The sequence below is a fragment of the Diadema antillarum genome, unplaced genomic scaffold (genome assembly GCF_040938485.1).
Source record: "Diadema antillarum isolate AM-2024a unplaced genomic scaffold, OU_Dant_1.0 scf00000192, whole genome shotgun sequence".
Taxonomy (NCBI): Eukaryota; Metazoa; Echinodermata; class Echinoidea; order Diadematoida; family Diadematidae; genus Diadema; species Diadema antillarum.
In genome coordinates, this window is record NW_027271081.1 from 182571 (window position 1) to 198193 (window position 15623).

Genomic DNA, 15623 nt, shown 5'->3' on the forward strand with positions numbered 1-15623 from the left:
TAAAATTACGTATAAGTTTGCTGTTTTGCACTAATTCTATAATTCGAGGTTATTGGTATGTGGAATTAACCACAGCAATCACCCATTGCATGCAAATAAAAAATAGCTATAGGTTTCATGGCCGGCGCCACGTTTAGGTGTGTGTGTGTGTGGGGGGGGGGGGGAGGGGGGGGGGTTGGGAGGGGTCAATTCAAACTTCTGATGCCACTTTCGGGCTTCACCAGCTAACAATAAGAAAACGTCTTCAGCGCAACTTTTGTTGCGTGCCATTTACGGGTTTCTTCAGCTAACAAGCAAAAAAGAAGTAATAATAATAAAACAACAATGCCTCACCGCGCTCACAATTCAAGGTTTCTTTCTATTTCTTTCTAGTACTACCTACGCCGGCCCTGGGTTTGCCTCTCTAAGTGATATCACAATTAGGCAAGGCTCGACATGATATTGTTTTCCTCCTTCGAGGCCACTAAAATATTTAAATTTTCAAAGGACTTTTTTAAATGGAAAATTGGAAATAACGGAAATGTACCAATCCATTCTGTATCAAAATTGCCTTATAGGTCCAACAATGATAACCTTTCGGAAATTTGGTGGACCGACATCAATTTTTAGTGGCCCCAGGTCACCGGGCTACAGCTAATGTCGAGCCCTGAAATAGGTTTATAAAAAAACTGTGGTGAGTTAAATCTCGAGCTATTGTCTTGATAGCCATTCGATAACTTTCCTTTCATGTTGTAGTCAAGCACTTTCTATCGCTGTACAACTGCTTTGAATTTATTCATTACACAATTAAGTCTATAGTCAATAAATCTCTTTTCTCGGCAAAGATGCTAACTTAGACGTTTGTTATTATTTTGAGCTGTGTTTTCATTCTTGGTAACTTTCCATACAAAGTAGAGTGGAAGAGCGTACGTTTTGGGTGTGTGCATTTGTGAATAGTTTTCACTGTTACAAGCAAAATCATTTAAAGATAACTGCAAAGTATCATTTAAAAAGTAATACACATCCTTTAGGCAATAGTAAGAATCATTCACACGGGGTACTTTTTGGAACAACTAACACCCCCGAGACGATAGGATCTCTGGACTGTTTCGAATTTACCGAGAATGGGTGACCATGCTATTACTCGGCAAAATTATGTGTATTTTTGTTTTACAAAATGACCGATGAAACAGGTACTTGTCGTTTCACAAATCACCTTCATCACAAACGGCATAGCTCGGTTCAGCAGACGACATTCAACATCGAGCCAAGCACCAGCAACCGGAAATACGTCATAATTTTTAGGTCAATCTCCCAACATCGACGGATTTCAAGTGTGATTTTAATGCCGGTGCTATAGTGCTGAGACAGCAAAATTATGATAGTTTAGTGCTTCACCACCCAAAAGTGAGAATATTCAGCACCACGTAGACAGCATTTAGAGGCTTCTGTAACATGTATCAGTACAGTGCACTCCCTTTATAACGAACAGGGTTATAACGAAATTCTGGTTAAAACAAAGTATAAATTCAGGCTGCAACCTTATCCGCTCTATGTTTTTATTGTTTATTTGTTCGTTTATAACGAAATTTCGATATAACGAAAGAAAACTGCCGTTCAGGAATATTTCGTTAGAACAAGTCCACTGTATATCTCTTCCTCACTATTTTGAGTTAAATCCAAAGAAATACTGTAATCAACGTTTAGAGAAGGGCATGTCCTTAAACAATCAGAAAACAGAGACAACAACAGGGTGTGTACAGTTCTGGTTGAGGTGAAGATTTAGCTTTTAACGTTTTGCGAGATATTCAGACTCTATGAGATGTCAAAGAGCATGCAATTCTAAGGGATATTGAAAGTTTACTTTGAAATGGCCGAGTTATCCAAAGGTAAGGTGAAACTAAGAGATCCTAATTAAAGGCGTGGCCTGTCGCCTTTTATTATTATCATTTTTTCTGGATATCTCAGCCATTTGAAAACCAATTTTCATCAAATAAATGTTGAATCATTCATAAAATTACATGCTCTTTCAAATTTCATGAGGTTTCTCATTATCTAAATTAGGAATGTTCAAAACATGAATCCCCATCTCACCAGTACTGTACTGTACAGTTCGTGAGATATCGCTAGAGAAAAAAAAATAGGTTAGTTTCTTAGATAGGATTGCTGGCTTATATCGTCCTCGATGTGATAATACAGATAATTATTGTAACGTCTGATATTCGATATGATCAAAGTGCTCTATCAGTTAGGTTGAGATGGAACACGCACGAGTTGTAAATGGAGCTAGTATACTGACAAAACTAATGGGAGATGATTACCCGAAATATTAAAAGAAGACAAACAAAACAAAACAAAACAAAACACACACAAAACCTAAAAACTTTTTAAAAATCGGCTTTTCCAAACATATCAGCAGAGACACGACAATTTGGCATTGTAAAATAGATGAAAATTACTGCGAAGAGTATAGTTAAAGAAGTACAAAATGGGAAAACTAGAGAAGACTACATACACATCATAACAAAAACCGACTGTCCAGCATCAGACAGCCGAGATTCTGAGGCTTAGGCCTATCTGAACCTCTGTACTACATACGCATTAACACCAACAAAAAGAAAAAAAAAAACACTACATAATAAACGAAGAGCACCTTTCCTTGCGCAAAGACCATGATTTATAGCTGAATAACCAGCTCGCGCATGGGGCGATAACATGTATTGGGGTGTGCTGCCAATACAGACCTGAAAATATCTTTGAAATAATTATGCTATCAGTTATGCGAAGAAATACAGACTGCCAGACACATTGAGAACAGGTGTTCAATGTATTGAAAAGCAAATCAAGACATCAAGATAAGACATTCTGGAAATTATGGAATTGTGCTGCACAGACAATAATAATTAAAAAAAAAATCCTAGACTCCGCTGGCTGGATACTTCCCATTTACATTTGTAGCTTTTCGCTAAAAATCAACGTCACGAAAAGGAGTTTAATGAAAACAACACAATATAAAACTTAAACGTAATTCTGTTCTTTCGCAAACAACCTTCGATTGTGTTGATGTTTGATTAAGAATGGATGTCCTAAGTTATAGGAAACGATGGTAAAGTAATCGAAAAGCAAAGAGAGTCCACCTATGAGGCATTTCTTGTTAGTTCTGTTCTGGTCCCTTGAATGAATGCGAAATACTAACCAAAAACAAAACTAAGCTAAACTAAGCAAGTATCTCTACGTTAACCGAACCTCGATTTCTGCTTTGAGCAAAGATAAAAATTTGCCTTTGAATATGCTTTGACTATTATGGAATTATTCCTAAAACGCGAACCTTATTATTCAGCTTCTTTTCTATTCACATTGGTTGATTTATCTTGTGACAATGCATCAAAATATCAACAAAAAGTCGCCCAACCTGATTTTACTTGAAGACGTAAGATAGGTGAAATGGGTCAACCTACTTAATCTTTAATTCTTATATTTTTCTGAAGAGTAATTCTCCTTTCATACTTTTGGCTCAAACAACTTTTGAAATAATACGATATTGCAGTAAGAATAAGTTCTTATCATAGAGTGTGAAATTTTGTAGCTTTATTCCTTCATTGTGGTTTCTATGGAATTTTACATCTTGTTTTTTTTTTGTCCCAGCCATTCCACAGAGTACAGCTTTTAAACGCTTGAGTAACGCCCAAACCTATTCTTCTCATTGTGAAACACTTTTCCAGAGTGTGTGCATTCTTTTTATTGTGTAGATACGTTAGGGAAGTCTGTTTGTATAAGCCAGTTCGGAGTTATAGCTCATGGCACATTATTACGAATGACCTCTCCTTTTCTCAGTCGGTAGGGGCACTTCATTCTCCGAGCAACATAATGCATAATGCATAAGCTCTACGTATCAACTAATTGATTCATTAATCCTGTTCAAACAAAGAATGAACTTGCGTAGCGACCAGATGACCCGAATGATCAGTCAATTAACACCTGTGAAAGCATCCTTTTAATTATTTGGCATTGAATGTATTAACACTCTCTATATCGATATTGTCAAAATACCACTTTTGATGTCAGGTGAATGTGCTGGCAAGCAACAATTATGAGGATTGCGAGAATAATCATTACATGACAGATGCTTATCCCAGTGAATTTAAAAAACCACATGCCTGTTGATACGAATAACCTTTTTTTTCTGCCCATGCGCATAAGCGGAACTGCGAACTTGCTTAAACCCTTGAGTAATACATCATTAAATACTAGCTTAGAGTCTGGTCTTTTGGCTGTCCTTAATGAAAAATGAATCTATAGCGGCTTTTGGCAATTTTGTGATGCAAGTTCACTTTTTTTATATACTGGTATTACAATCTCTGCAAAAAACAAACATACAAACAACCTCCCTAAAAAAATCAGAATAGTCTGAAAAGTTGAATACATTCACAAATGTGGCAAATTGCATCAACAATAAGTACGCTATAATTTAGACATTTCGAAAATTCTGACTAAATTTAGGGAGGCGAGTGGAGTGTGTTCGTGAGATATATTATTGTGAGAACGGTGTGTGTGTGTGTGTGTGTGTGTGCGTGTGCGTGTGTGTGTGAGTGTGAAAGGGATGGTTAGGGCACGTGGGTTCGGTAGGGAGGTCGTGCAGGTATTAGACCCCGTTTACAGTGCGGGGATGGGCCGAGCCGCGGCCGAGCCCAGCCTCAATTGCGGGGCCGAGCCCCACAATTTTGTCCTTTTACACTGCCGGGCTCGGCCGCGCTTTTAATTCAAACCTTTCAATATTTTGTCGTAGTGGCGCTCTGCTTGTAAACAAACCAAAACAAACGCAATGTGGTATAGTCTGGTTTTCAGACCCTTTGCCAACTGGATTCCGTGGCGACGAAGTCGCCGTTCGGGCAAAGGCCTTTGCCGAAGGAAAAATCCTTTGCAGGACAAAACCAGCTTAAACTATACTAGTTTTCGATGTTGAGGGGGTTAATATCCTGAATAACAAATAGTACGGGCAGAGGGTTTGGAAGTCAGACTAAAATTGGCCGGGCATTTGGCCCAGTTTGCGTTTACACTGAGAAAAGGCCGGGCTCGGCCGCGGCCGAGACCACCTCCAGAGCGTGGCCAAATGCGCGGCCAATATCATTGGCCCCGCATTTGGCCTTTTGCGCGTTTACACTGAAATGAAGGCGGGCTCGGCCGCGGCCGAGCCGCGGCCGAGCCTCGCACTGTAAACGGGGTCTACGTCACAACACATACAGGCGTTGTCTTCAATCACATATCTTTATGAAGGCTTTTGTGCCTACATGGCGCCATCTTTTCCTAAACCCATTCCAAAGAAACCTCCAGTTGAGCTGTTACATTAAACCCCACATTAATGCCTAAATCTATGACTAGTTCACATAATCATTCATGTCATTGGATGGATTACACATGTGGCACGTATAACTCTTCAACAGAAAAATGTTTTGTCCTGTTTCATCGTGTTTACTGCACAGACACAGACACAGACACACACAGACACACACACACACACACACAAACACACCCACACGCACAAGACCAACACTTCTAATGCGACGTATATGGCTACTTCACAAACTCTGCAAACCGGCACCCAAATAACTAAGTCTTCAGTCCATAGCTTGACACTGTGATGTGGTGTCATATTCTCTGTGTTTGTTCTGTACAGCTTACACCTTACACCGTACACCTTGCACCTCACATCTTGCACCTTGCACGTTCAATCTGCAAGATCAAATTAAATGGATAACAATGAACAATTGTGCTCAGTTACACATCATGGATTTCCATGAAATGTGGATTAACAAATACTATGACACTGCTCAATTAGCCCGACACATTGGTTTCATCTGCACGCCTAACCCTTTTCTCTTTATCTCTCTGTAATTGTCAAATACACCTGAATTTATAACCGAGCTGTTTCTCTGTTTCAGACCCGACTCGACTCCCTGGATCTAAACAATCTTACTTATCCTATATTATATCAGCAGCATTACAACGAACCAATACATGATCCCCTACATCATGCCTTACAACACTTATTCACACATGATAGAGCCCTAGCATTCTAACAATTCCATATACCAAACTTGGGCCCTGTTTTTGAAGAGTTGTAATTTATCATTATAAACACTAAACAAAAAGTAAGTTCCCCCTAAAACAAACATCTGTATTTTATGAATCAGGAACCTTTGAGGAAATCTGAATACAGGATCATGTAGCTGTATTTCTCGGCTACCTTTCATGTGAAATTCAGTGGATATCACTCGGTCACGCTTGAGTGAGCATGACTTAAAGTAAAAAATGGTCACTTTTTGAAGTTCACAAGCCCAATTTTGCAACTTTGATTTGGTGATATTGGAACAAATTTTAATTTTCCAGGATAAAAAGGCATGCAACGTATAATTTCTGTGCTTCCTATCGTACCATGTGACTTGTGCACAACATTTCACGGTTGAGTGAACACGGGGTGAAAATTACCAAAATGGCCGATTTGACATGTTTCTCGTGGTAATTTCTATCAATTGAGATTGAATTCGTGTGTTGAACAGTTTTTACACACAATTCACGTAATTTCACGGTTGAATGAGCACATTAAAAACAAAGAAAAATAACAATTTAAATTGTGCAGTCAGAATTGCGATGATTTTGCGCACTGACATCAACTGTATGATGCTTTTTTACATTGTGCTTATACCCAAACGCATATCAGTGACCACCTGATATTTCAGTCACGCTTCACTAAGCACGTGAGGCTGAAAACCCTTTTTTTAACCTACATAATGAAAAATTGGCAGTTTGGCCGTAATCCCCATGGTAAGTTCACGTGAACAGGAGGAATTTTTGCTTGTGAAAGCTAACAATGGCTTTTGCATGCAATGTGGTTTATTTTACGGTTGAATGACCACATTATGAAACAATGATTTATCTTATTAAAATCATCCAGCAGGTGTTGCATTGATCTTCTGCATTTAAAATCAACTGAAAAATTGCATTATTGCATTTAGGACCGATATGAATGTCTCAGTGATCCTTGGCATTCCTTCAAAATTTTACACATCAAAGGGTACATGGTGCCGTAAACCCTCCTTATAATCCATGGCTGCCTTTGATTAAATATTGAAGTATTCATGGGGAAATTGGTCTGCCTTTATAGTCCATGGGCCAAGACCCGAAAAATGGGTTGTTGGTACCATCTGAGGTGGCACAACCTTTTTGGTGTCAGTTTGTTTGTCGGGCATAGATATGCTTATCAAGCTATGATAGCATTTCCAAATGAGTAGCTTAGTCATAATAAATGAATTTTTAACCAATTTGGTATCGTTTTTATATCCCTATACTTCTGAATCGAAACTAAACCGCTATACAAAGAAGAGCACTGCCTTCTGTATGTCCATAGGTGTTCTGTTGTAAACGCGGTGCGCTTAGTCTTTATTCGAGGCAGCGAAGGGAATATCCAAAGGGTTATGATGTCCACAGCTGTCACGCGGTGCGCTTAGTCTTTATCTAGACCAATGTACCGTTATCATTTCTAAAGTTCCTCATAAAAGGGATTATCTATACTGTTTTGATACTACCCTATCAACAAATACATCAGTTTTAAACAAAAATCACTCTGTTCATTTACAATATCATTCATTATAATGTATCGTAGTGTACCGGTACATTGTTTTTGCATTATCTTATATTGTTGGAGGGAAATAAAGCGACATTGGCGTGTTATCACAATATCAGCGTTTTCACCGTAGCGTTTTCGCCGGAAAATGATAAATAATTAAAAGATACGGTAAAATTCACGAGGAATTGCTTTTGTTGTTGTTGTTGTTTTTAGATAAAAGGATATACACTGTATCATACGCTTTGGATGTTCCCTTCACCGTCTAGAATAAAGACTAAGCGCTGTGGACATCATAACCTTTGGATATTCCCTTCGCTGCCTTGAATAAAGACTAAGCGCACCGCGTTTACAATAGAACACCTGTGAACATACCATAGAGCTGCATTTTACAGCTCTATGGAACATACAGAAGACAGTGCTCTTCTTTGTATAGCGGTTAGTTTCGATTCAGAAGTATAGGGATATAACAACGAGACCAAATTGGTTAAAAATTCATTTACTATGACTAAGCTACTCATTTGGAAATGCTATCATAGCTTGATAAGCATATCTATGTCCGACAAACAAAATGACACCAAAATGGTTTTGCCACCTCAGATGGTACCAATATCTGGCCTGGCCCATGGACTATTAGTTTGATGAAATCCCCTTGTTGGAGCAGAGATGAGAAATTATGCAAATTAAATCTTCGGGCCTTTGTTCTCGTTACTGAATAGTAATTTTGGCATTAAGTTGTTAATCTTTGTAACGTTATGAAGTCATACATTAACTCAAAGGGAAAATAAATGCAATAAATCATTGACATGGTACCAAATTTCACTTTTGTTTAACATGAATATCCTCCTTCGCTGCACATTATGCACGGAGAGTCTGGAGACAGATATTGATTGTGGTGAGAAACATGTAGTGGCCTTTGTTGTTCATGTGGTGTTGATGATTGTGATGGTGATGATAGTTGCTTAAAATGTTGGTTGACTATTATGCGATCGGTATGGCAATATAACACAGATTGGGGAGCATCTGCACTCACTTTTTGGGCTCTATCCACTAACACCGCTGAACACATCTTCAAAACCAACCAAATGTAAATCTTATGAGAATTTCAGCCACGAAAATGGTTTTGACCTGCACACTTTGCTCATCTTATGTGCTCACTGAAGCTTGTCACAATGTCATTTTTTTATCGAAATGTTATTTTTTAACTTGAAATCAGAGTAATTTCCAAACATTTCAACTAAAACATTAAAAAACAATGAATTTTTTTATTATATAGGGTAAAAAAAGAGTTTTCCAGCCCCACATGCTCTTTGAAGCATGACTAAAATGTCAGGTGATCACTTTATGCACAGTGGTATTAAACACAATACAAAAAGCATTAAAACAATTGATTTCAGTGCGCAAAATTATCGCAATTCTGACTGCACAATTTGAATTGTTATTTTTCTTTGTTTTTAATGTGCTCATTCAACCGTGAAATTACGTGAATTGTGTGTAAAAACTGTTCAACACACGAATTCAATCTCAATTGAAAGAAATTACCACGAGAAACATGTCAAATCGGCCATTTTGGTAATTTTCACCCCGTGTTCACTCAACCGTGAAATTTTGTGCACAAGTCACATGGTACGATAGAAAGCACATAAATTATACGTTGCGTGCCTTTTTATTCCGGAAAATTGAAATTTGTTCCGATATCACCAAATCAAAGTTGCAAAATTGGGCTTGTGAACTTCAAAAAGTGATCATTGACTTTAAGTCATGCTCACTCAAGCGTGACTAAGTGATATCCTCTGAATTTCACATGAAAGGTAGTCGAGAAATACAGCTACATGATCCTGTATTCAGATTTCCTAAGAGGTTCCCGATTCATAAATTACAGCGGTTTGTTTTAGGGGGAACTTACTTTTTGTTTAGTGTTTAGTTGATTTATATCATAAGTCTATGGCAGCCTCTGTGGTAAGGGAATTTATAATCGATTATATCTTTTGATAAAACAGGGCCGTGTTTTACTTAATCAATTCTGCTTATACACTCAGCAAAAAGAAAAAAAAAAGAAAGTAAACACTTTTTCAAATTTATATTTCCCATATAATATTTAGGTAAAAGTTGATGTTTTGTATACCATGTGAGAGGTAACCTAATTGGCTATCAACCTGGTAGGTCAATAAAAAGGGAAACTTTACGCATGAGTGAACAGCGTTGTTTTATTCTTCCAAGCCACAGAAGTAAAACATTGCAAAAATGAACAAGCTGTCATTCATGTGTAAGTGCTCTCTCATGGAACGATAATAAGAACAAAAGAAAAATTTCACACAATAAAAACATGAATTAAGTTGCAAAAATACACCTATGATCTCTTTGATATCTTTGAAGCCCCAAAGGACCAACAAAAAGGTAAAAATAATGGGGAAAATGAAGAATATCCTGTCAAATCCAAATCCAAATGAAATGGAAGAAGAAGAAATATTAACAACAATGGTAGGAATTTGAATTTATTTCCTAGATTAGCAAAATTTTAAATAATACTTGGTTCTTGAATTCATCTCATGAATTCTTAAATTACTAAATCAAAAGAATAAAACAAAGATATTCTCCTCATTTGATCATCTTTGTGCCCTCACTCCCTATGTCATTTGATGTTTGAGTTGATAGAAAATTGTTATTTTCCCCCGTTAGTTTCCCCACTTTGATTTTGTTGGAGGTTATTAAAGAGAATGAAAACTTAGTTTGGCTATTTCATTCATGTCTCTCATTGTGTTAAATTGGTCTTTTGTAATAATTGTTATCTTGAGGGCATTTGTAAATAAGACATGTCAGCTTTTGCAATTTTTACTTTTGTGCCTTTGAGGACAAAAACGAATTTGTTCACTCATGCATAAAATGCCCCTTATATTGACCTTCTAGGTTTATAGCCAATTAAAATACCTTTGATATGGTATATAATACATTGACATTCATCAACATCTTCTATAAAAAATAAGAACTCGAAAAAGTGTCCTTTCTTTTCTTTTTTTTTTTGCTGAGTGTACATTCAATTCAATTTCAATTCAAAGTTTATTTCATTTTTCGACAAAGCACATATGTTACACTTCTTTTGACAACATAGAATAAGGTAAACAGAACATTATGCAATGAAAAGACTGTACAATAATTGAGGACCTTTAGTAATTATACATTGTAGAAAAAAAACAGAAGTGGTCGAAATGAGGTACATGAATAACCTTGCTTAAAGTGCGAAAAATGGAGAGACCCACTAAAAAGACAGAGCTTGTAGAATGTGGGCCCCTCTGGAAAAAAAAAAACATCGATGGGAAGATTAATTGGAGCATCATAAATACAAAAGGAAAGAAGGAAGAAGAGGAAGAAATCTGGAAGCCCACTGAGAATTAGAATCACAGATAAATACACTTACTTTCATAGACGCGAACAAACATGAAACAAGACTAGACAACAAAGCAACTGCTGAAGAAAAGGCTGTACGGGACAAAACGGAATGGACAGGACTAACAGACAGAAGACAAAATAGCAAACAAAAACGCACAACGGAGACAGCGATCTTCGGCAGAAGCATGGCAAGAAAAAGAGATGATAGTTGTGGAGGAAAAAAAAAACCGTGATATTGTAATGCCCGAAAAGAGAAAAACAATGAAATAGAGGGATATATCAACAGGAGTAACAGATGAAATTTCAACTCTTTGACACTTTGAGCAATAGCATAGATGACAACAGACATCCAAAAGATTACAATCTATTCTTCAAAGAGGAGAAAAAGTGAGTAAGTCAGTATGTGAGAAAGAAGACCAAATGGCTACTTCAGTGCTACAGAGTCATATACGATTGCAATAGAAAGGACTTCAGTCTCCTTCTGAAAGAATATATGGATGGGACGTTTTTTATATCATGATTCAAAGAATTCCAATAATTTGGGCCTATATAAACAAGTGTGTTTTTAGCAAGGATCGTTCGTAAAAGGGGTAAATGAAATTCATTGGAACGCCTAGTGGGATATTCATGAAATGATTGATTTTTGAGGAACATAGAATCAAAAAAGGACGGAAGCAAATTGTTGCTATATTTGAACATAAATTGCCCTAAATTATGCAGAAACAGATCTTTAATTTTTAAGAGCTTGTTAGAGGCAAACAACGTATTTGTATGAGAACGTACAGGGGAATGGCAAATAACGCGGAGGGCTTTCTTTTGCACGAAGAGGGACACTCTTTCAAGTAAATTCTGATGCGTGTTGCCCCAAACTAAAACTCCATAGTTCAAATTAGGCAATATTAACGACGAATATAACATAAGTAATGTTTTTTGTGGAATATGACTTTTCAATCTATTTATAACACCTATGTTACGCGATATTATGTTACAAACATTACTGAGTATCAACATTCTTGCACCCCTTTAACTGACCTACATACAGTACGAATATCATTTTTTCTTCTACTCTCATCACCTGTCATATCACAGATGCACTTTCATTTTCATGCTTTTTACACAATGGATGCAACCTATTGTACACAGTACATTCATACGCTACGTATTGACTTGCATATAACTGAAGGAAAGGAAGGAATCACTCTGAAGGAATTTGATATGGCAGAAGTCCCATAGATTGTCAGTATCTTTGCCGCGACAGACTCTCAAGTAACCAGCAGAAAGGCAGTAACTGACTAAGTTTGCATTCAATATAAAATGTTCCTTAATTTGAATTTTGAGGTGCATTTGATAAGTTCACCAACATTTCTGTCGTGTTTTCAAAACACAATGTGTGGCATCCATTCGATCCCAGCTAAACTGTGCCAGTTTCTGACTATTAACTGCTATAATTGTATTTGTCATTGTATTTGTCATTCGTTTAACCAATATGTGAGAGCATTCTTCTGGTGTAAGCTTCTCTTACAGGTATCATTGGGGGAAAATGCGTTGTACCACGTCAGCCACAGTTATCACTTTGGGTGCAAAACATTTGAAATCAATGAATTAAAAAAAAATCATCTTCTTCTCTGAAAGAAAAGACATGGCGGTATACACGGGTGCACGTCACGAGACCGACACCCACGAGTCATACAGCCCACAAGTTATACAGCTCACAAGTCACACAACCCACGAGTCATACAGCTCACAAGTCACACAGCCCACCAGTTATACAGCCCACGAGTTCGACACAGAGTAAGTAAAGCCTATGAGTTCGACATCAAGTAAAACAAGCCCAGGAGTTATACGGCTGAGGAGACCGACACTACGCACAAAAGGCTCACGAGACCGACAGTAAGCAAACAAAGCCCACGAGACCGACACTACACTTAAAAGGCCCACGAGACCGACGCTACGCATACAAGGCTCACGAGACCGACATTACGCAAAAGAGGTTCTCGAGACCGACACTGAGCAAATAAAGCCCACGAGACCGACAGGATGAACAGCGCTACTTATAGACCAATAGATTGCATAGGGTGTCCTGATAATGGCATAAGAAGATATGAGAGATGGAAAAGAAGAGTTGCTAGGGTGTAACCCCATCAGTTGCCCCCCCCCCCCCCACCCCCTGAAATGATCAGGATCTTTAATTGTGTTTGCCTGGGTGTGTGTTTGTGAAAAAAAACGTGAACAAAATTCAGTAAAAGTGTGCAACAGATCTTTCCACAATAAACCTGCTAGGGTGTTGATTTAGTATTAATTTGAAAAAAAAAATAGCGTAATCGTCTATTAAGGTAGCGTTAGGGATTCGGAAAAAAACAAGATGCATCCACGAAAAAAGCTATCGTATTTCACGAAAAAAAAATGTACTGTTTGGAGGAGAATAACACAAGTCACAAATTGAGGTGAATACTTGCGATACAAAACGTTTTAATCAGTTGAATTACATTATAGTTACAGAGAAAATTACAAATAGATCTTATTCCAAAACGTCCAAGCAGGAGGGTATAGGATATCTAATATAGCCTAAGTAACTAGTGAATCGAGAAAGAGAAGAAGTAAAAAGTACATCATGTCCATCTTCTAGCTAAAGACTGGGAAAGTATATTAAAAATAGCACGATGGCATTATCAAAGCTCTAAAATTAATCCATACATCGTTCTTGTTCTCTTTTATTAATTCATTTGTGGTTTTTTTTTTTTTGGTCTTTTTTTTTGGGGGGGGGGCATGAAGAATACAATTCTATTTTTGTAATTGACAACAATGTCGCTCCCTGACAGACCTGCCCCCTAGAAGTATGTAGAAGTACATATTTGATGTCGTTCAGGGTATGTAGATGGTTACCATCTTTCACTTGATAGCGTGACGAAATTGCACCCGCCAGTATGTTATTTTTCCGTTCATGGAACACCCTGTATAGGTAATTGACATGTAGATGGCACTGTTTATCCTGTTGGTCTCGTTTGCCTTCTTTGCCTGTTGTCGGTCTCGTGGGTTTTCTTTGCTTAATGTCGGTCTCGTGAGCCTTTTTCCTTAGTGTCTGTCTCGTGGGCCTTCTTTGCTTCAATACTGTCGGATTCGTGGGCTTTCTGTGCTTAGTGTCGGTCTCGCGGGCTTTTTAAGTGTAGTGTCGGTCTCGTGGGCTGTATTTGCTTAGTGTCGGTCTCATGAGCCTTTTGTGCGTAGTGTCGAACTCATGGGCTGTATGACTCCTGAGCCGTATAACTTGTGAGCTGTATGACTCTTGAACCTATTATTGATATCGGTCTCGTGGACCGTATGACTCGTGGGTGTTGGTCTCTTGGGATGACCCGTATACACTTTCGAGGGAATGGTTATGAACCCAGTACGACAGGACTCTTTTTATCAATATAATCATTGTGTTCTGCGATCACTACTCAGTTCAATCTTTACGAAATACTTACATAGAACCCTAATTGATGTGTGTTTCCTTGCTCAAGGTAGAAAAAAAATAGCTGCAACTTTAAGGTTCTCTACCTTGCCTCATGGCCATAAAAAGTAAAAAAAAAAAATGAGTGAAATACATTTTGCAGGTTTGATTTAATTTGATTTGATTTATTGGTTCCTGTATTTTCATTGTACAGACACATTCATGTTCATGTTTACATACATTGTTGGTGTCACACATAACATAAACATAAACATAAGTGGTTAACAAAGTATTTTTCTTCATTATCTTTACAATGTACAGCAAACGTATCAGCAATGAATAATACAGGAGGGCTACAGCTAAAGCGTAGCCCTCGTACGTAAAACACATCGGAAAAATAGAAGGGAGGGATGACTTCGTAGAGATAGTATAGAACAAAGGGTAAAAAAGAAGGAAAGGAAAGATATGTCTGCTTTCACTAAAGGTTTACACAGAGTTGGATCAACTGAATCACTGATACAGGTCTTCATAAAAATTTTCTTTATAGTTTTTGACATTCAATTAACTGTTCTCATCTCGGAGTATTTCTAGCAAATTTCTGGCATCCTTGGCAATTTGGTATCCTTTGAAGACAAGACCACAGTCGTCCCAAGCCTTTGAACCGACTCAAAAGGGTAAATGTATGAATAATTGATGAGTAAACAGATACATTAATAACAAGAGCTTAGCTAAAGCATGTCAGACATGAAAAATGGTTGGTGATTAGAGGAGGTACAATGGTCAACATCATTAAGAGTAAAGTCTTACACTTTTCGATCGACATTACATTGTTGGAATCTATTAGCGTCGACAAACATGGTATTTTTGGTTATTCTTCAAGTTCCAATTCATTTTCGTTTTTCCCCCATTGAAATGATTTAAAACGTACATCTCACTTTCTTCAGTGACAGAAAAAATGCATGCCAATTTGTACAGAGAAAACGACAATCATTGAAAATCTTACGCAAGTTCATGCAAGGCGATCTAAAGTGGATTGAAAGAGATACATTTCCAAAGATTTAAAAGGGTTCGCTTTGTAATCAGTTTCCAACCGGAGTAATCATTCTTACTTAGGGCATTACAGTGAAATTAACCATAGCACTTCAAGATTAGACAGGATCATTTCAGCAAAAGGTAATTTGAATACAGATGGCCTGGCCAGGGTTT

General features: G+C 37.6%; 1 protein-coding gene across 1 annotated transcript in view; it reads left to right on the plus strand.

The window, feature by feature from the left end:
• Window positions 1-15623, plus strand: part of LOC139723552 (uncharacterized) — a 157927-nt gene that overhangs the window by 67050 nt on the left and 75254 nt on the right. The gene's annotated exons all lie outside the window — the stretch shown is intronic.